At 48.6% G+C, this 20279-nt stretch overlaps 1 protein-coding gene across 4 annotated transcripts in view; it reads left to right on the forward strand.

Moving 5' to 3' along the window:
• The window catches only part of OGDH (oxoglutarate dehydrogenase), a 666388-nt gene that overhangs the window by 532057 nt on the left and 114052 nt on the right, over nucleotides 1–20279 (forward strand). The window lies entirely within an intron of this gene.

Here is a 20279-nt window from a genome sequence, read left to right on the forward strand (position 1 = left end):
CGCAGAAGGTTAAGGTAATAGGGCTATCCAAAACTGTTTCTGATAAGATGCATTCGTTATTCTAAATGGGCATGGTTCTGTAGCAATGATCAAGTAACTAGTAATATTTCCTTTGGTGTTTGTTGTGTCCTGACAGTGAAAACACGAAATTGCCCGTTTCACTGTAGCAAGGCAAGTTGTCCCATCTCATAACATGACGTTCCTCTAGCAACTTCGCTATGTGCTAACTTCCATTTGGGACCCCCCAAAGAGATTACTCCAGGGTGTCAAATTAATCATTAGGTGAAACCCAACTCATTGCGGAGATTGGATTTAAGGTAACTTTTAATAGGAAGGTGAATTTATCAAGTATCTACTTTGTTGCCCAAACCTTTGGTGTCCTTGCATGTCTATCTGCTGTCACCCGAAACAGCAAGCTGCTCCCCTGCTAGTAAGCGTGAAGCGCTCCTAGGACCAGGGAACAAAGAGAACTGCTGGTGGGAGGAGGTAGGATCTGCTCCTGCAGAATAACTATCTGGTGGTGGCCACATTTGGCCTAGCTTCAAAGTGGCTACCGCCTCACTGAAGCAATTGCCAATCACAGGTTTGCCAAAAAGTTCCTTTGCGTAGCAGACAGGCCGGCATCTCCTTCAGAAGGGAAAAACTCATTGCTGGTCCCTCAAAGAAAAGAACATTTATCTTCAAGGAACTACTGAGGTCGCTGTAACTGGGAGACTAGCTGACCACCAATGACCAGACCTGCACTGGTCTCCTCTGCTGAATTGTGTGAGAGAGCGAGTTCTGAGGCTGGAGACAACCTCAAATGCTCATGGATACCATGGTGGCTCCAGAAATACTCACTGCATCTCTTCAGTTTGCTCAGCATCTAAAGATTACTGATCCCCAGCATCAGGACCTCTTCTTGGTTGGACTATGGCACAGGATAAAACGTTTAGAAAAGATCCTAAGACTGCTGGATCCAACTGATAACTGTCTTGCTGGACCCCAGTGGACCTATGACTGACCCACAAGCCGTTGTGGCCCGGCCAAGTAAAGGAAAGTAGCCATACTCACCAGTTGGATAAAATCTCTTAAAAGGCCTGTGGAAAAATACAACTGGGGGGGCACTACCAACCAGAATATAAGATCCTTAATTATTGCCCGGCGATGTCGCCTCTTGAACCCACAAAGAAGTTAAACTATTGAAGAGGCAGGCGCTGGAGACTGGAAGGCAGGAAACAAGGTTTTTATTCGCTCCGGAGGAGAACACAACGAAAACGGACAGAAGGTATCGTTCTGAGGTGCTCTAACTGCATCCCTGAGGCCTGGCCTCTTATACACAAGTTTATCTCTTTATTACATGTAACACATTCTCGTTGATACTTTGATGTACGGAAAGACATCCTCAGGATCCCCCCTTCCCAGCCCGTTCCCATGCAAGGCTACAGTGGAAGTCCCCGCCCCGTTCACAACAGGTGATGATCATCGCGCAGCTGGGTATTCCGCCGATTCACGGAGTGTGCGGGTTTCGATCGGATCTCGTGGGATGGGGGGGGGGCTTTGATCATCTCGGGGGTCCTTTGAGGAGGGAAGCTTCCTATTGTATGGGGAGGGGCAAGAGATTGGTATCGGCAGAGCTAGGTGTCGGCCTGGGAACGGGGAAGACAAACGGGCAAACGGGGAAAAGGGGTTTGCATCAAAAGGGCCGGAGGTCATGACGGGGAAGCAGGGAGGTGTCGCGCTGGGAACAGGATGAGGGCCTGGGGCAGAGCAGCGCCGAAGAGGGGTTTATGACTCAAGGCAGGTGCAAGCAGGGGGGGTTGCCAGCGAAGTTAGGAGAGAGAGAGAGAGACGCGCTGGCTCTCGGCGAGAGCAGGGAAGCCATGGTGTCCAAAATGGCGGCTGTTTTACGCGCACAAAAGGTTTAAGGAGAGCAAGAGGGCGCCGATAATGTTGACGGTTTTCAGCCTAACTTTTAACAGTCCTCCCTTTTCAACATATCTAGCCAACTTGCTTACTCAATGTCAATTTTCATCAAATTCCTAACTTCGGTATCATATAATGCCCTCATATGTTCGCTTCCAATGTCCACAGTTTTGGGAAAAATACAACTCGCACATAAAGAACACATAGGTGGCAAACATTGAATTCCTAAGCATAGGCCACATATTACAACTACGGGAATCAGGATAATGGTGAGCAGTCTCCAGCCCCAGCTTTTGACGGTGTCCCAGAACCAACCACCAAGCGACCATTCTTCTTGCTCTTGGTGAACTTCCGAAGAGAGTCTGTGAAGATGTTCGATGGCTTTGTACACTGAGGGTGAGTTGTCCGGTATGTATGTACAACAGCTGGCCCCAATAATGCGGCATGCTCCTCCACGGTCCGCCAGAACCACATCTAGAACGAGGCGGTTCTGAAGAGCCACCAAACGGACCGCTTGGAGCTCGGCAGTGTTGTTGGCAAAGATGCCCGCTGTGATGTTCATGGTTGTCTCGACTGCCTGAGTCAAATGTCGGATGGCACGGCTGTTTGCCATCGGGCCCCAGAGGGGGACGAGTCCTTTCATAGCATCGAGGAACTGTGCCCCTGTTGAGTCGGCTTGCTCAACGTCTTTGGCTCGTTTTTGTCTGTGGTGATTCGCTGGGGCCACATAAGTTGGAGGAAGGACGAAGGAGATGTAGCAAGTGCCCCCCCAGCCTTTGGGGAGCCAGGTGTAGGCCTTCGTGCCACAGATGAAATACATGTTTGGGGATGACACAAAGGAAGGTGGATCCGTGGAGTCCAAAGTTCTGGTAAAGCGGCAAGCGCTGTGACCCACCAGCTGTGTCCCAAGTCCTTCTACACACATGTGGCCTGTGACGTTGATGACCGTCAGGGCCACAGTCAGAGTGGCAGCCGTTCGTTTCCGCAGATAGGAGAAGGTGGGTCTGGTTGGATTGTTGAACACCTGCATTTCGATTCGTTCTTTGGCCGGAATGTCCATTTGGATTGAGTCGCTGGGGGTCAGCGGGCAGAAGTGTGTCTTTGTCTTGTTTCGCCCGGCCCCATGAGAAGAATGTGCTGCAGCTCTGCTGGAGGTGGCATTTCCCGTATAGCTCTCTTGCAGGAGGATCAGCCAGGCAAGGCAGGAGCCGTGGACGGAGAAGGGTGAAGGGATGAATGGTATTGAATGTCCAGTGGCATGGGGTAGCAACCCACAGATCCAGCAGTTGGTGGCGTTGGTGGCAAGATTGTGCTGGTGAAGTAGCTGCACGAAAGAGTTGTTCCAAAACTCCTTTCGCCTCTCTCTTAGTTGAGGAGAGAGCGAAATTAGATAATGTTCCTTCATGGTGGTAGGCTGAGCAGTGGTTAGGAATGTTTCGTGAGCAGGTGCGTGTTCTTCCATAATCCAGAGCGTAGTCATGAGGAGAAAACAGAGGAGGATTACGATGAAGAGTGCAATTGTCTTTGAGCTATGGAGTCTGTCTGTTCTCGGATTTCTGTAGTGGGTATTTCCTGTTGTCTCAGTCGGCTTCTTGTTTGGCGCTTCCATCATCTTCTTATCTGGCGCTTCCATCATCTTCGTCTTCAAGGTGCTCGGTAGTGGGCAGGACCACAGACTTAGTTTCAGCCTCTCTCCAGGTAACCCTTGGTAGTTTGGGTCACCGTTCTGAGATCCTTTAACCTAGTCCGTGGCCTACTTAGCCGAAGCTCCCTCCTTTCGACGCAGGAAATACCCTTCTCGAGATGGCACAGTGGGGTCAGGATGTTTTGAAAGTTCAAGTGTCTCTGTATCAGGGTAGCAGTTCAACGATGGTCGGTCCTGGTTCAGGAGCTCTTCTTGGGTGTTGACGGTGTCTGTCGTGGCCAGGGCTGGAGAGACCTTTTTGCAGTGATGAGCGTGCAGCCAGTGTTTCTTCCCCTCCACTCGAAGTGCGGTCCGAGTGGTGATCAGCACTTGCCAGGGGCCCGTCCACCGGGGTTCCAAACTCTTTGATCGCTGAAAGTTTCGGATCAGCACGAAGTCCCCCGGCTGGATGGCGTGACCCGGACCCCTGGAAGCATCGGGGATGGCCTGCTGCACCTGCTGATGAAGGACAGACAAAGTTTCAGTCAATTTGTACAGATAATCAGACATTAGGACATCCGGAACGTCATGAATGGACGTTGGTTTCGGGGCAGACCAGACGCTCATGGGTCGACCGAAGACAACTTCATAAGGGGTTAAGTGATGTCGGGTGGGGGTAGAGCGCATCGATAGCAATGCCAATGGGAGGGCGTCTGGCCATTTCAGGCCCGTCGTAGCCACTATTTTGGCCAGTTTAAGCTTTAGTGTGGCGTTGTGTCGTTCGACAAGCCCAGCAGATTGAGGGTGGAAGACTGCGTGGAATTTCTGTTTGATACCCAGCCCATTTAGGATGAGCTGGATAACGTTGGCTACAAAGTGGGGGCCATTATCACTCCATAAAACACGACAGAGGCCATAACGGGGGAAAAACTCCTTTAACAGGACCTTTGCAGTGGCCATAGCGGTGTTGTCACGGGTTGGATATGCTTCCACCCATTTGCTAAATGCGCACACCACGACAAGTACATATTTCAGGCCTTGGCATCTGTCTAGCTGGATGTAGTCCATCTGCAGGACTTCAAATGGGTGGTTTGGGACCCCAAATCCCCCCCGGGGTACTACAGTTCCCTTCCCGGGGTTGTGTTGCAGGCATATTAGGCATTGTTGGACCAGGCGTTTGGCGGAATCTGGGATCTTGTCATTGTGCCAAACCCTGGAGACAAGTTCGATCATGGGGGCTGATCCTATGTGGGCAGGGGAGTGTGCCATGGTTAATATGGGAATCAAGTATGAATCAGGTAGCAACCATCTGTTCGTGTCTTTTGTCCGCCAGCAGCCTTCATCGTCTTTCAATCCCACCCGTGCCCATTCAGTCAATTCGTGTTGTGTGCTAGCCGTTTGTATGTCTCTAATTGTGTCCTTGGCGTCAGTCCAGTTTTCTGCTTGTGACCTGGTCACGTACATACGTGTTGTCGTTCTATTTTCAGCTGTCGTTCGGGCGGTGATGTCGGCTAGTGCATTTCCCTGTCCAATAATGTCTGTCACCTTCTTGTGTGCCTGGCATTTGATAACGGCAAGTTTGTTGGGGAGGAGGACAGCTTCGATTAAGGCGGAGACTAAATCCCCGTGCAAAATGGGTGTGCCGTGTGAGGTCAAGTATCCTCTCTCCCTCCAGAGGAGCCCAAAATGGTGAACCACCCCGAAGGCATACTGGCTGTCGGTGTAAATGTTCGTCGTGGTTCCTGTTGCCAGGATGCAGGCTCTCGTCAAAGCAATCAGTTCCGCTGCCTGGGCAGATCGCTGGGTGATGCGGGCTGTTTCTACTACAGTTCGAGCCGTGGTGACTGCATAGGCAGCGGAAGTGGTACCATCGGAGAGTTTGATGCAAGAACCGTCCACCCACAACTCCCCGTCGGGGTCAGGGAAAGCTGTGTCTCTGAGATCGACCCTACTCCTGGTCTGTTCGTCCGTAAGAGTCACGCAGTCATGTACGGGGTGCACATTGGGATCGTTCTCTGGCAAGGGTAACAGAGTTGCTGGGTTCAGTGTGGTGCATCTTTTCAGGGTGATATGGGGGGCAAGCAAGGTTAGTTCGTATCCAGTCAGTCGTGCACTCGTCAGATGTTGCGTCTTGGTTTGGTTCAGGAGGGTGTCGACTGCATGGGGTACCAGTACCGTGAGGGAATTCGAGAGTACAATCCCCTCACTCTGTCGGATAGAGACTGCAGCAGCAGCTACAGCTCGAAGGCAGGCAGGCAAGGCTCTGGCGACAGGGTCAAGAGTGGCAGAGAAGTAAGCGCACGGTCGTTGCTTAGGACCGATGGCCTGGGTTAGGACAGATAAAGCGCACCCCTCCCTTTCGTGAGTGTAAAGGGAGAAGGGCTTTCTGTAATCAGGGGTACCCAGGACAGGGGCTGAGCAAAGGGCATCTCGTAGTTCTGTGAAGGAGGTTTGACACTCAGGAGTCCAAGGGAGTGGGAAAGGGACGTCTTTGTTTAGGAGAGAGAGCAGTGGTTTTACAACGAGGCTGAAGTTTGGCAACCATTGTCGGCAGAAGGAGGTGAGGCCTAATAGGGAGCGAACCTGCTTCTGGGTTTTAGGGACAGGGGTGTCTAGAATGGTCTGGATTCGATCAGGGGTGAGTTTCCTTCCATCTTTGGACAGAAGGTGGCCCAGGTAAGTGACCTGGGGTAGGCAGAATTGCAACTTCTTCTTGGAGACCTTGTGGCCATTTTCCGCAAGGAAGTGCAAGAGTTGAATGGTGGCGGTAACCGCTAGAGGGGTGGTGTCGGCTGCCAAAAGGATGTCATCGACATATTGTACCAACACCACCCCGTCGGGTAACCGGACTTGGTCTAGTTGCCTTTTGAGGGCCTGGCTGTAGATGCTAGGGCTCTCCGTGTAGCCTTGAGGGGCTCGGCAAAACCTATATGAGCGGGATTTTAGGGTAAAGCCGAAGAGATATTGGCTGTCTGGGTGGATGGGGATGGAGAAGAATGCGTTTTTGAGGTCGATGACGGAAAAGGTGGTGGCAGTGGATGGAATCAAGGTCAGGATGGTGGTGATGTCTGAGACCACAGGGTACTGGGGTACCACCACTTTGTTGATCTCTCGGAGGTCGATGATGAAACGGTATGCTTTCTCATCTCCCTCTCCCTGCTTCTTGATAATGGGCAAGATAGGGCTGTTGCAAACGTTGCTAACCACTTCCTCTACCACTCCTGCGTCTATCAGTGACTGGATAATCATTACCAATGCCTTCTCGCCCTCTGGCGATATCCGATATTGTGGGAGTTTTGGGAGTGTTGCGTCTGGTCGGACAGTAATGTGCACTGGGTCAATTAACATACGCCCTACGTCCGAATCCGCTTTGGCCCACAGATACGGAGGTAGAGTGTCAAGCAGGGACGCGTCGACGTCGGTGATGGAAAACATGTGTCGGGGGGAACAATGTTTAAGCAGAACGGGGTTGTCGTAAAGAAACACTCGAACTCCATCTTGAGAACACCTAATCGTCGCTCGGAAGTGTTTCAGTAAGTCAAGTCCCATAATGGCGTCAGGGCTATTGGAGGAAAGCAAGAACGTGGTGTCGGTGGTGTTGTTTTCTACGTCAAAGAGAATCGGGGCAGACAAAGGGTTGGTGGAGGGCGTTCCATCGAAACCTGTCGATGTTATGAGTGAGCCAGACAAGGGTGCCCTTGGAATCAGTCGTTTAGATAACGCACTACGTGTTGCGCCAGTGTCTACCAGAAATGGAGACTTGGTACCCAGGACCTTAGCAGTGACATAAGGGCCCTGCTGGTCAACATAGAGCTCGACTGGATCCCTCCCTCGCCCTTGGCTGTCCTATGCAAAGGTGTGAGTGTCGTCATAGTCAGATTGTTGATATTGGTTCTGTCTGGGTCGATCGAACGTATTCGGTCTGCTTGATCTGTCATTAGTCGCGTCATTTGGGGGCCCTCGTTGTGGTCCCTTAGGTCTCGGTCCGTTTGCTACATCCCTGGGGTCTCTGTTCCTGATCATTTCCAGGAGAACTGGGCACTGGGATTTCCAATGGCCAGTCCCTTTGCAGAAAGCGCACTGGTCATCTCTAAGGTCTGTGCGTCCACTGTAGGGAGTCAGAGTGCGGTCCTGGGGAAATGCAGTCTTAGGGACGTTTGTCTGGTAGTTTCCCCGGTATTGGTCTCGTCCTATAGTCACCCCTTGCAGTTTGGCAATCATCACCCTCTCTTTTAAGTCTTTCTTCTTTTTCTCTGTCGCCCTATCGTTTTCATTTTTCTGATGCTCATAATATTGGGCCATTTGGAGAATCGCTGTAGGTTTGGAGGCTGCCCAACTACTCTCGCTGGCCTGTAGTTTCTGGGAGATGTCCAATGATAGGCCCTTAACATAATTCTGGACAAACAGATGGTGTCCGGTTGCAGTGGTCATGTCCTGGCCGCTGTAATCGGAGAACACCGTTTCAAACCGGGAGAAGTATTCCGATACATCCTCCTGGGGTTTTTGGCGACAGGCTGTTACTATCGACCAGTCCACTTTCTTTTCTGGGATTAGGGTTTTTAATTTCTCTACAATTTTATCTGGGAGGTCTAGAATGGATTTCAACGGCTTTTGTCCTGGTCCCCGTTGTTTGTCCAAGTCATCGAGTTGTGACCAGGTATGTCCGAACAGCTCAAGGTGGTCGACTTTCCGGATTTGCTTCCACACATCAGCTGGTAGACATAACCCGAAGAACAAGTCGATGTCAGCCAGGGTCATGATAGTTGAACCCAGGGCTGTACCCAATTCAGTATAGAAGGCAGTGGGGTTTTTACGTAGGTCGGGTAGAGATTTCCGGAATGTCAGTATCTCTTGCCGGTCCCATGGCTGGTAGACCCAGTTGTATACTACCCTTCCCTTTGCATCTTGGTTGTTTGCATCATCGTGAGTCCCTGTACCTCGAGGGGGAACCCAGTAAGGGGCAGCCTCACGTATCGGCATCATGGTGTTAGATTGCTCGGTTGGTGGTTCGGTCACTACGGGGGCCGCGGATTTAGCTCCCGGCTTTCGTTCAGTGAGGTGGCGGAAAACCTCAAGCGTACGCGTAAGGAGGTCCGACACATCACACTCGCCCTCATCCCCGATATCGACCTTCCGGTACAGAGTCCTTAGGCTCTCGGGACCTTTGTCTCGATATCGGTCCTCGTATGCATTCAAGGCATGATAACACAGTCGTACGGTAAAATGTCGTCTGTGACTCCCTGTATACGAGCTGAACATATCTGTGATGTACTCTTCATCATCCTTCCTTTCTACCAGTGTCCTTGCTATTTTGTCGATCCCCGCTCGCTCATCTTTGTCTAGCCTGTTTGTTCTTGCAAGGCCAGCCCCTCGAGTCTCATGCTCGTCTAACGTTGTCGTTGATGCGGGTTTTAATACAAGGGGTTCGGCTGGCACAGAGGCCATTGGGGCCGACGCTGCGGCGGTACCTTCGTTTGTACCTGGGGGTGGCGCGTGCTGCGCCAAGGGTCGAGAAGGGGCGTATGGAGGGGGCATGTAGATGATAGGAGGACCTAACAGCAGGTCCTCATTGGCTTGTCGTTTCGAGGGTAAATCAGGGTAGAGCATGGAGGGGGTTCTAACCGGACACTGGCTTGGCGTTTCCCTTTCTAGTTTCTGTTTAGCTTTCTCTCTTTCCTCTATCTCCTTTTTTAGTTTCTGAGCAGCTAGGTGGGCTGCTTTTTGCAGCTCTTTTTCCAACCTACTCTCAGTTTTCTTTTTACGCTGTTCAGTTTCTTTTCGCCACATGCCGAAGCTATCAAGCATAGTAGGTGTTGTCTTGTTTTTACCTAGGGCAGTTTCTAGCGTTTTTATTTTATCATCCTCGAAGGATCCTATCAGGGGCCATTGACTTTCTTGACCCTGTTTTGTATATTTATGCCATAGTTTACTATAGGCAATAGCGGTCAATCCATGCTTCATGAACATGTCCTTATTAGGGGTGCCTTCCAGTGGGGCTGGATGGTCCATCTCTAATAAGCGGTCCGGGCTAAACAGGCTACTAATCAGTGGGGAGAAGACAGACATGACGGCTCGTAACGAGGGACTAAAAAGTCAGCACTGCCTATCTTATCACTAGGTGCAAAGACTAGACAGAATATTTCTATTCTACGTTGTTTGCAGGCAGTGAATACCTCATGGATCACAATAACCAAAGACCAATAAATAACAATGGGGAGAATGAGTAGGTCCGCAAAGATCTGCGTTACCTACCTTTTTCACTATCTGCAAAAAGGGTGGTCTCTTCCCTGTTTGCAGACAGGGAATCTCCAGGAAACAATAATTTTGCGAACAACAGTTCAGTTTCAAGCAATTATAGGGTGGGGGAGAAAAAAATAAGCACGGCTGCTACCCTACCTATCCTCCACTGCTTGCAAAGAGAGAGACCTTTGTTTCTCCGTTTGCAGACAGTGAATCCCTCATAGATCAAGATAACAAAAGACCGATAAATAACAATGGGGAGAATGAGTAGGTCCGCAAAGATCTGCGTTACCTACCCTTTTCACTATCTGCAAAAAGGGTGGTCTCTTCCCTGTTTGCAGACAGGGAATCTCCAGGAAACAATAGTTTGTGAACAACAGCTCAGTTTCAGGTGATTATTGAGTGGGGGAGAAAAATAAGCACGGTTGTCTGCCCTACCTATCCTCCACTGCTTGCAAAGAGAGAGCCTGTTGTTTCTCCGTTTGCAGACAGTGAATCTCCAAATAAACAAAAAGAGCAATACTAGTATTTAACAAACAAGCAATCAAGCAATTTTTTCGCAATTTGTCGTGGTAACACGACCTTACCCGGACCGCATGGACAGTTTCCTGACTTCCGAATCCAGCGCCCGATCGTCCTCTCTTCTTCGTTATCCTCGCGGCACTCCTGATGGTTCCCAGTCAGGACCGTAGATCACTCGAGAGAGGTCTGTTCGGAACCAGTGAAGTTCGGATGATCGGCTGTCAGACGAGGGTCTATCGGACAGACGCGTTCCCGATCGTTGCAGTCGTTCACTTTGTCGTCAGGACCTCTCCCACTGGATCCATGGGTCGCTGATGGGCCCCACGCTTGGGACGCCAATTGTGGAAAAATACAACTGGGGGGGCACTACCAACCAGAATATAAGATCCTTAATTATTGCCCGGCGATGTCGCCTCTTGAACCCACAAAGAAGTTAAACTATTGAAGAGGCAGGCGCTGGAGACTGGAAGGCAGGAAACAAGGTTTTTATTCGCTCCGGAGGAGAACACAACGAAAACGGACAGAAGGTATCGTTCTGAGGTGCTCTAACTGCATCCCTGAGGCCTGGCCTCTTATACACAAGTTTATCTCTTTATTACATGTAACACATTCTCGTTGATACTTTGATGTACGGAAAGACATCCTCAGGATCCCCCCTTCCCAGCCCGTTCCCATGCAAGGCTACAGTGGAAGTCCCCGCCCCGTTCACAACAGGTGATGATCATCGCGCAGCTGGGTATTCCGCCGATTCACGGAGTGTGCGGGTTTCGATCGGATCTCGTGGGATGGGGGGGGGGCTTTGATCATCTCGGGGGTCCTTTGAGGAGGGAAGCTTCCTATTGTATGGGGAGGGGCAAGAGATTGGTATCGGCAGAGCTAGGTGTCGGCCTGGGAACGGGGAAGACAAACGGGCACACGGGGAAAAGGGGTTTGCATCAAAAGGGCCGGAGGTCATGACGGGGAAGCAGGGAGGTGTCGCGCTGGGAACAGGATGAGGGCCTGGGGCAGAGCAGCGCCGAAGAGGGGTTTATGACTCAAGGCAGGTGCAAGCAGGGGGGGTTGCCAGCGAAGTTAGGAGAGAGAGAGAGAGACGCGCTGGCTCTCGGCGAGAGCAGGGAAGCCATGGTGTCCAAAATGGCGGCTGTTTTACGCGCACAAAAGGTTTAAGGAGAGCAAGAGGGCGCCGATAATGTTGACGGTTTTCAGCCTAACTTTTAACAGGCCTACAGAGATTTATTGCATTTTTTGAAGAGTGAACTACAGTGATGTACTGACTTTAAAAAATAAATCATGTATCCGATTTCACTCTAGATTTTTGTCATTTTGATGTGTTCTATTTTTATAAATTGCTGACTGATTTTTTTTTTTTGGTCAGTGTTTATTACTGACTGCCTTGCTACTTGTAGATGCTTTACACTTATTCTTTTGATTGTGCTTGAATGCTCTGTGCCACAGTTTAGGAAAGTGCCCCTTTTTGCATGGTTGCCCTCCACTTTTTGCCTAATGTTGATGCTCTTTGACTGAGTGTGCCCTTGTTACCTGCCAACCAGGTGCCCAGGGCATATGTTCTTTCCCTAATCTATATTGTTTGAAAACCCAATTGGCAACTCTCTAGCCACATTTAAGACCCTTGTAAAAGGTACCGTAGGTACCAAGAGGTACCAAGAGCACTGTGAACAGGGGAGGCCTCTAAGGCCTGCAGCACTTATTGTGCCACCCTTAGAGGCCCTGTACCTTTACACACACACTGCCATTGCAGGCTTTGTGTTTTGATGAAGATTCGACATGGCACACATCTCCTTGTACCATGCTTACAATCCTCTGCCCGGGCATAGGTAAGCCACCCCTCTAGCTGGGTGTTCTATACCAGTGGTGAGGGTACAGGTGCATGATACAAAATACACAAAATACACAAATCTACCTTGGTGACTACAATCTCCACTGGAATGATAGCAGTGACGCAGTAGTTAATAGCCTCAAAAACTTCCTTACCACCTCTGACCTCACTAAAATTTGCAACACCCCAACACAAGACAAAGGCTCTATCCTCAACCTGGTCATCTCCAAAGAAGGCACCACTCAACTTGACTCAATACAACCCTGTGACTGGTCAGACCACCATATTATCACATTCCTCATCAAGGAAAAAGTAAAACTCATCCCGGTACAATACGCCATGCCCAAAGTTTGGAAAAGAGACATGAGGAAACTCAATCCAATCTCTCTACCCCCTAACAGCTGCAATCTCCTACTCCCCCCGACCGACGTCACTGACGTCCAGGACCTAACAGACCACTATCTCAACTCCATGGCCTCAGTAATCAATGAGGCCGCTCCAATGCAACTGAAAAGAGTATCCACTAATATATCCAACCCCTGGTACAACGGGAGTCTCAATGAAGAGAGACGGGCTATGCGAATGGCAGAGCGCACCTGGAGATCAGTCCCCTCAGCACTGCATCTTAAAACTCTGAGGAAAAAGAGAAATGCATATTTCAGGAAAATAAAACGATCAAAATCAGAGTTCTTCAGACTCCAGCTAGACCAAGCAAAAAACCGTCCAAGTAAACTGTTCGAGCTAATCCGATTTCAATCTAAGGAGCTACCCCCAGCTGTCAACAGTGTGAACACTACTCCTTCTCGTGAAGATTTCTCAGCTTTCTTTAACAAAAAAACTGACAATATAAGGAGCGACCTCCTCAATGACGCAATCCTTTACTCAATACCCAACTGCATAACTCCCAATAAACTAAAAAACAATGCGACCTGGTCATACTTTGACACCTACTCTGAAGAAGAAATTGACAGAATACTCAGCACCCTAAAACCATCCAATCACCTCAATGACCCCTTTCCTGCTAACGCCGTAAAAGACTTCATCCCTCTGCTACTCCCACTCTGGACTAAAATTATCAATAGCTCACTACAACAAGGAACCATCCCTGACGCCCTCAAAGTTGGACAAGTTACACCTTTACTAAAGAAACCAACAGCCGACCCCACTGATTTAAACAACTACCGTCCGATTACCAACATTCCCACTCTCGCCAAACTCTTAGAAAAATGCGTCCAACTACAATTGACAAAGCACATAGAACAGTTTGATCTCCTCAACCCACACCAATCAGGCTTCCGAGCAGGGCACAGCACTGAAACTGCTATGACTCACATAATTGACGACGCCATCCAAATCTTAGAGGAAAATAATACCTGCCTCCTCATCCTTCTTGATCTCTCTTCAGCATTCGACACAGTGAAACACGAGAACTTACTCGATCTAAAGACAAGAATGGGCTTCTCTGGGACTGTGCTTCGCTGGTTCACTTCCTTCCTACACAACAGGTCTCAAAAATTCAAGAGCAAAAACTTGATGTCCTCCCCAGTACCGGTATCTTTAGGTGTCCCTCAAGGATCCTGCCTATCCCCTACTTTGTTCAACCTAGTGATGGAGCCTCTCACCACCCTGCTACAAGCATCCAATGTACACTTTCACATGTACGCTGATGACACTCAAATATATCTCAAGTTACATTCCCCCAAAGACATCCTGAGTCTGAATTCAACGATCAGAAGTACCCAATCCTGGCTGGCCGATAACCACCTCAAACTCAATGCTATGAAGACTGAGTTCCTCCTAATCTCACCTCCCTCGAAAATATCCTCCGCACAAACATGGCTTAAGCACCTAACAGCACTCAATGTCCAACCGACAATCGTGGACTCAGCAAAATCCTTAGGCATAACACTTGACACCAACCTCAACATGCAGCAGCATATCAGCAAGGCTACTAAGGGGCGAACTTCCAAATAAATACCTTGAGGAAACTGCAACCCTTCCTTCCAGCAAAAGACTTCCAAACAGCAGTACAAGCTCTAGTCATCCCGCGCATGGACTACGGCAGCGTGGCCCTCTGCGGCCTCCCCCTAACGTCAACTGCACCCCTCAGAGCGTCACTAAATGCGGCAGCGAGACTCATCACTGGATCAAAAAAACATTCGCATATCTCCCCTGACATCAAATCCTTGAACTGGCTGCCTCTTGAAGCCAGAATACACCTGAAAATTGCCTGCATGACGCACAAGGCTATTCACCTGAAATCACCTAGCTACCTCACTCATAAGTTGACAATTTCAGGAGGGTCCATAACTACCAGGAGCACAAACAATCTTCTGCTGAAACCGCGAAGATTCCGGAAGGAAAAAACTTACAAACGCTCCTTCTCTGGAATGGCGCCCAGGATCTGGAACGCACTTCCTCCTGAAACTAGGCTCATCTCCTCCTCCCTTCTCTTTAAGAGAGAAGTCAAAAGTATCCTTATGGCTAAATATACTTGAACAATGCATCTGACCAATACACTGCGAACAGTATTCCAGTATTTTATTATGATTTAGCCTATATATTCCCTTGCACATGTGTTGTGACTTATATTAGTCTATATATTTTAGCATATTAGCCTTGATTCCTCATACATGTACTATATATTTTAGTATAATAGCTTTGATTCCTCGTAACTGTACTATATTTCTGTTATTTTTGTTAGGTACATGAACTTGATGATTTACCTACCTACTATGTCCCCTGTTTCCCCTACCCTTCCACCAGCCTGTGTAAAGCGCTCTGTTATCTGCAAAGATCTTGTTCGCGCTATATAAAACTTTGAAAATAAAATAAAATGAGCACTGTACCCCTACAGTCAATTTAGATGTTGTAAGTGCAGTAATCCCTCAAAGAGTATATGGTATGGGAGTCTGTCATTTCAAACTCCACAGAACCATAATGGTTTTCCTGAAAACTGGAAAGTTTGATATCAAAGTTCTCAGCACATTAAACCCACACTGATGCCACATTTGCAGGAGTGGCTCTCAATACAATGGCCACAAGCTGATTGTCATCTACAAGGTGTAGAGTTGGTAACTGTCAGTAATCATTGCTCCCTGCAGTGTTGGAACAACAACAATTTGCTGTAAGGCAGGTTCTTTGCAGACCCTATTATGCAAGTGGCCATCATCATGGACTCCTCCTTTTTTGGCGGTGGCTACATTTGCACACCATGACAGTTCAGGGACTCTGGTCACCCCAACAGAAGGCATTTCACATCAACTACCTTGAGCTGTTTGCCAAATATCTAGCCCTCAAATCCTTCTTCCAGGATATACAGGGCAAGGTCGTACTCTTCAGACCCAACAACATGACTACCATGTATTATCTGCAGAAACCCAGACGCTTACTTGCCAAAGCTATCAGTTCAAGCTCAAAATATTTAGTATTGTATAATTCTGCATCAGGTATGCCTAGCCAAGTGACCTGCTTTGCAGGGTGCATCAAAAAGCCCAGGAGTTGAAGCTCCACCTACAAGTCCTACTCCCCTACTTTAAATGATGGAGGTTTCTGCAAACAGACCTTTTTTCCACAAACGAAAACGCAGTGTCAAATCTTCCCCTCCAGTTTTCCACAGCTGCTCTCCATGGGCAACTAATGGAAGAACTGGTCAAGGATATTTCCCCAACTCTTTTCCTCCTTTGCCGTTCCTTCCATACTCATCCTGAGAGCTCCCATGTAATCCAGACAACCATGGTTCTCAACCCTGTTTGAGATGTCTGTAAGCCCTCACAAGAGGCCGTTCATCAGCCTGGACCTTCTCACTCGGAAACATGAATGTGTCCTTGTGTAACGCAACTGGCGCTCTGATACCCAATATCTTCAGGTCTAGTACGCGCGATATACAACTCTACTGAAAGCAGGGCAAAATTGGGTATCCCACATCCAAGCAACTCAATCTAGCAATCTGGCACCAGAGGTCTTAAAGTTTGATTATCCAAGTCTTCGACAGGAATAAGTGAATATTCTAAAGTAAGCTCGCCAACCTACTACTGTAGCTTGTTATACAGCAAAGATTTGTCCACTATTGTAACTCCAAGAACCTAGACTCTTTTAATCCTGTTGTACAGTACATTTTGTGTTATTTTCCTCATCTACAGAAATCAGGCTTAACATATACTTCCTAACGTGTAATTCTTGCAGCCATTGTAGCATTCTTGCAAAATAGGTCATCCTTCTGGATTCCCATAGTTAAATCCTTTATGGAAGAGTGATTCCACCTAGCGTTCTGCCTGCCCGTCTATGGAACTTCAGTATAGTGCTCCCAAAGCTCAGTGTTAAAGACTTGGCTATGGGAAACATCAACTTTTTTTTGTGTGGCAAGGTAGCAGTGCTAAGACGCTTCTGGGCATTCGAGCGCTATATAAAATAAAAAATAAAATCAAATTGGTCCCCCATTCGAGCCATTGTTTTTATGCCCTTTACAATTTCTTTCCTGGAAGTAGTTTTCCCTCTAGCTATTGCATCAGTAAGGTGTATAAGTGAGCTGCAAACACTCACTTTAAAAGAACCTTTTATCCAGATTCATGCAGATACTGTTGTCCTCCGGACTAACCCTATATTCCATTCGCAGCATGGTCTCTCCTTTCCAACTTAATCAAACACTTGAACTACCATTTGTTTCGCTCAGTGAGACAGAGTAGCTTAAAGACCTCTTCACAGCCTAGACCTCAAAAGAGCCTTAATGTACTACATTGACAGAACCAGCCATTGTATGAAACCTTACAGCTTTTTGTTGATGTTGCTAAACCTTGTAAAGGCTGCCCTTTTATGAAAGTTGGATTAGGTAGGTGGATCATTAAATGCATCCGAACATTTTATTGTCTTAAAGCCAAAATGGTTCTCCCCACTCATCTGGGAAGAAGGGGGTAGCTGTGACATCACTTGGTAATTCAACACAGAAAAGGTGATGGGAGGAATGCTTGCAATTTGTCCAACCTCAGTAATCTCTCAGGGAAGCATCACAACCAATTTTTAGGTCTCGCGACCTATCGATGCGCGCATGCGCATCGAGCGGAGCGAGAATTCAAGCGGCGAAAACATCATGAAACCACCAGCTTTTTGCTGGCGTTTTCATGGCGTTTTCTTGCAGTTCATGTGAACCACGTGAGCAACATGCACACGCATTCACGGCCAGGGCTTCTCCTCCCCTAATTATTCATGGCCGGCCACAGGCCGGCCGTACTTTCACTTTCCCGCTTCTCCTCCCCTAATCATTCATTCCCGGCCGCTCACAGCACATCAAAGGGCTTCGCCCAGCGTGCGCTCTGCATTCTCTCCCCAGCCAGCTTCCCCCATCCCTCGCACCCCCTCCTCCTTCAGGCCCCCCCATTTGCTTCCTGCCTCAGCAGTCGGTAAGCCAGCTGGCGCTTCATGCTTTTACTGTAATTTGCATGCAGGTAAATACATTTTTCACTTAAGGTGTGGGTTATTTTAGCAACAATTGCCTGAATATTTTTTTTTTCTTTTAGCCACACCTTTGATTCCCATCGCCGAGCTTACTGACCCCCGCCGCATGACGCTCTCAATCTGTTTCCATACCTTAATGCACTTCGAGCCCTGGTTACAATGAAGACTGGCACAATGAGCACAGAATGCAGAGACCGATGTAGCTTTCCATCGCTACTGTGCAGTGCAAGATGCAAACCAGAAATCGAAGGCAAATGTATCTCAAATACTTTCACACACTTTAAACGACACCCACTGCACACATCTTTCTATCGGCAGATTTACAGTCTTAACTGCAAAACAGCTTGACTCCATTTTCGGCGCACGTGGGTGGGATACGCGCCTTTCATAGAGTTCCCGCAGAAACATCGCTATTAGCATCACTGCCATTAGCACTCCTTCCCCTGCTCCGGAGTACGCGGTGGCACTTAACATGGCACTGACAAAAGTCCCCTGTGGCTTTTCTGCCTCCGCCGCCCCCCAAGGTGGTTGCATGGATGTCTCTGAAGTGCAATCAGTGTGTTGGGACCCTGTTACAAACGCTCGATCCATTACCTGAATGCAAATCGTCATTAGTTCTTACTATATATCCAAGAGGATCCGTACATATCGTAGGAACACGATGAAAGACGGCAGCATCAACTCTTACTGCACTGCCTTGCTTCTCTGGCGCCTAACAATAGAACGGAGGGCCACTTCCCCGTCCCACACCTTCATGCGAAAACCGATCCAAATTCCATCTGCACAAACATTTGTCGATGTGGGCACCAACAAACCTGATACAGCACTGTTAAAAATCAGACAGCAAGACACCACAGCTGTGACCTTTAAAGAGAAGGATCCCAACAGGTGGCAGCGGCAAACAAGCATTGGCATAGCCAATAGGTCTCGCTTAGGGACCTTATAAGTATTTAGTTACAAGGATATTGTGCTGCAAAACAAAATACTTATAAGGTCCCCAAGCGAGACCTATTGGCTATGCCAATGCTTGTTCTTTTGCTCACCATACAACCTCAGTTTGGACCCAACCATATTCAAATTAGCCTTGACCCTGCTTCTTATGGGAACATCCAGCCCAAGACAGGTTCTCCCTGAACAGAAAAACAAGCAACCCAGGACCGGTTTTGCCTAGGTATGGGCTCATCATCCATGTATACTTTGGTGGCCCATGCCACCAAGGGCGGCAAATAAAACACAAAAGGTGACGGGAGGAATGGTTTTAATTTACCTAACCACTGGCAATCTCTCGTGGTAGCATCCTAGACCATCGTTATTTTGCTCACATTACCACCTCAATTTGGACCCAGCTATACGTAAATAAGCATTGACCCTGTTCCTTATGGAAACAGTCCAACCCAAACTGCCAAGTCAGCTCCTCTCTGAACCAGAACACAAGCAACCCAGGACCGGTTTCACACTAGTTATGGGCTCATCAGCTTCCCACCTGGTGATCACATCCTGTGGAGTGTGAAACCTGGATATCTAGCAACATTCTGCCCACTCCCACTCACTCAGCGTTCAGACCTCCCTAGCGCACCGCACCCCGGTGACGTGCTTACCTCAAGACTACATGCCCCTAGAGAAACCAGTTTAGCAACTGGTTTCCCCTCTCTGCCTCCCATGCCAGCCTGTCTGCCTCAGCAATCGGGCTGCCCTCCTCCCTGGTGCTACACATCTGCCCTTCAAATGCTGAATCACCTTTAAACCCTTACTTTTGGGGCTAGCAACCAAGTAGCTTCCTGCAGGAGGGAGGTGACAACTTCCTGGCCTGCAATCCCGAAGTGTTCCTGAGAATCAGTAGCACGCTCGCCAGAAGGGCAGAAAGCTGTCTTGTGGAGCAGGCTCCATGTGTGCTCCTGGGAAGGCTCAGGAGTTTTGAAGGCAACAAAGTAGCAGCTTTGCTAAAGTTGCACACTGCAAGAAGTTACATTAATTTCGAATTGTGATACCAGTCTGGCTTAATGTAACGAGTTGTTTGATACCCTTGAAGTGCTATTTTTGGCTGCACCATTCAGAAGTTAGCACAGCTGAAGGGTCATTGTGTAAACCTGTACTGGCGAATTGAGCAACCAAGTCTTCCCAGAGTGAAAACAGTAGTTTTGCATATTTTTCTGTCAGGACATGTAAAGTACATGTCCTGCCTGTGTCAAATGTTGCACCCTGCCTCTAGGGCTTCTGTAGGACTGCCAGAGGGGTGACTTACACACATGTCCAGAAGTGTTGGCTTTGCCATAGTTTTCAATAGCAAGGTCAGGATAACAGTGCATGACTGCTGTACCAGTCTGCAGCGGTGGACTGTGGGGGGGCTTTTTTTTTTTTTTTTTTTTTTTTTAACTTGGAGGACCTCGAGGGTGGCACAATCAGTGCTGCAAGCCCTTGCCAGCAAACCCGGATGCAACTTTGTGCATCGGGTCCTGATCCCTGGTGCTGCATTCAAAAGAAACAATTGATGGACAGAATGCTGAACAATGCAAACATTCACCCCCAGTCACAAGGATCTGTGCTTAATCCTTCATTCTTTTGCTCACCACACCACCCCAGTTTGGACCCAGCCATATGTAAATCAGTCTTGACCCTGTTACTTATGGGAACAGTCCAGCCCAAACTGCCAAGCCAAGTCCTCCCTGGAACGGAAAAAAGCATCCTGGGCCCTGTTTCGGG

Source organism: Lissotriton helveticus, chromosome 11 (genome assembly GCF_964261635.1).
Source record: "Lissotriton helveticus chromosome 11, aLisHel1.1, whole genome shotgun sequence".
In the NCBI taxonomy this organism is placed as follows: domain Eukaryota; kingdom Metazoa; phylum Chordata; class Amphibia; order Caudata; family Salamandridae; genus Lissotriton; species Lissotriton helveticus.